We start from the raw sequence: 2500 nt of genomic DNA, 5'->3' as shown, positions 1-2500 counted from the left end.
CTCTGAAGTCTCTATACACCCACACTGCTTAGTACCTACAGCTTCTTGTTCTTTCAAATAATAATAATCATTTGGAAGGTGCATATATTTGTTCTATTTCACACATGTACGCGTGGGTATTAATACCTGTGTGAATTGGAAATGTGTTTAAAAAAAAAATCCCAACTCCCTCTGAGACATACTTAGAGAGTAGGGTCACGTCCAGGGATCTGCCATTATTGACGGCGAGCCAGGAGCAATCAGGGTTAAGTGCCTTGCTCAAGGGCACGTCAACAGTTGTTTCACCTTGTCGACTCTGGGATTAAAACTAGTGACTTTTCGGTTACTGGCCCAACACGCTAAGCACCTCTATTTCTGTCTCATTCAGGGGGGAAGTTTTTGTTTTGACTCACTTGCAACCTCTTCAGATGATTTCAGGCCAAAACGTATTAAACCAGATTTGCATCTCTCTCTCACACACACACACACACACACACACACACACACACACACACACACACACACACACACACACACACACACACACACACACACACACACACACACACACACACACACACACACACACACACACACACACACACGGCTAACCCGAGATCAGAGATGATAAATGATGAGTAGAATTGCCTAATTCAATTTCGTATTTGTCTTGGTTGGTGAGCGGACCCCAGACCTCACAACCGTAAAGGGCAATGGGCTCTATGACTGATTCAAGTATTTTTAGCCAGATCCTAATTGGTATGTTGAAATTTATGTTCCTTTTGATGGCATAGAATGCCCTTCTTGCCTTGTATCTCAGATTGTTCACAGATTTGTGGAAGGTACCTGTGGCGCTGATGTTTAGGCCAAGGTATGTATAGTTTTTGTGTGCTCTAGGGCAACAGTGTCTAGATGGAATTTGTATTTGTGGTCCTGGCGACTGGACCTTTTTTGGAACACCATTATTTTGGTCTTACTGAGATTTACTGTCAGGGCCCAGGTCTGACAGAATCTGTGCAGAAGATCTAGGTGCTGCTGTAGGCCCTCCTTGGTTGGTGACAGAAGCACCAGATCATCAGCAAACAGTAGACATTTGACTTCGGATTCTAGTAGGGTGAGGCCGGGTGCTGCAGACTTTTCTAGTGCCCGCGCCAATTCGTTGATATATATGTTGAAGAGGGTGGGGCTTAAGCTGCATCCCTGTCTCACCCCACGACCCTGTGTGAAGAAATGTGTGTGTTTTTTGCCAATTTTAACCGCACACTTGTTGTTTGTGTACATGGATTTTATAATGTCGTATGTTTTACCCCCAACACCACTTTCCATCAATTTGTATAGCAGACCCTCATGCCAGATTGACTCGAAGGCTTTTTTGAAATCAACAAAGCATGAGAAGACATTGCCTTTGTTTTGGTTTGTTTGGTTGTCAATTAGGGTGTGCAGCGTGAATACATGGTCTGTTGTACGGTAATTTGGTAAAAAGCCAATTTGACCTTTGCTAAGTACATTGTTTTCATTGAGGAAATGTACGAGTCTGCTGTTAATGATAATGCAGAGGATTTTCCCAAGGTTTCTGTTGACGTAAATCCCACAGTAGTTATTGGGGTCAGATTTGTATCCACTTTTGTGGATTTGGGTGATCAGTCCTTGGTCCCAAATATTGGGGAAGATGCCAGAGCTAAGGATGATGTTAAAGAGTTTTAGTATAGCCAATTGGAATTTGTTGTCTGTATATTTGATCATTTCATTGAGGACACCATCAACACCACAGGCCTTTTTGGGTTGGAGGGTTTTTATTTTGTCCTGTAACTCATTCAAGGTAATTGGAGAATCCAGTGGCTTCTGGTAGTCTTTAGTAGTTGATTCTAAGATTTGTATTTGATCATATGTTTTTGCTCTTTATTCTTTGTTATAGCGCCAAAAAGATTGGAGAAGTGGTTTACCCATAAATCTCCATTTTGGTTAGATAACTCTTCGTGTTGTTGTTTGTTTAGTGTTTTCCAATTTTCCCAGAAGTGGTTAGTGTCTATGGATTCTTCAATGACATTGAGCTGATTTCTGTCGTGCTGTTCCTGCTTTTTCCGTAGTGTATTTCTGTATTGTTTTAGTGATTCACCATAGTGAAGGCGTAGACTCAGGTTTTCCAGGTCTCTATGTTTTTGGTTGGACAGCTTTCTCAAATTTTTTCTTAGATTTTTGCGTTCTTCATCAAACCATTTGTCATTTTTGTTCATTTTCTTCGGTTTTCTATTTGAGATTTTTAGATTTGATAGGGAAGCTGAGAGGTCAAATACACTGTTAAGATTTCCTACTGCCAAGTTTATACCTTCACTATTACAGTGGAATGTTTGAACCAGGAAATTATCTAAAAGGGATTGAATTTGTTGTTTCCTTTTATGGTAGGATTCCAAACTGCATTCCTTCCATCTATAGCACCTCTCTGGGATAGGCAGGACAGTCGCATCCCTCTTTGCCAATAGCCAGGGAAAATACAGAGCGCCAAATTCAAAATAATACTATA

At 41.0% G+C, this 2500-nt stretch overlaps 1 protein-coding gene across 4 annotated transcripts in view; it reads left to right on the top strand.

The window, feature by feature from the left end:
- Positions 1-2500, top strand: part of LOC127933051 (serine/arginine repetitive matrix protein 3-like) — a 208999-nt gene that overhangs the window by 149403 nt on the left and 57096 nt on the right. The gene's annotated exons all lie outside the window — the stretch shown is intronic.

Source organism: Oncorhynchus keta, chromosome 11 (genome assembly GCF_023373465.1).
Source record: "Oncorhynchus keta strain PuntledgeMale-10-30-2019 chromosome 11, Oket_V2, whole genome shotgun sequence".
Classification (NCBI taxonomy): domain Eukaryota; kingdom Metazoa; phylum Chordata; class Actinopteri; order Salmoniformes; family Salmonidae; genus Oncorhynchus; species Oncorhynchus keta.
Note: the sequence above shows the minus strand (reverse complement) of the source record. Positions and strands in the feature narration are given on the sequence as shown.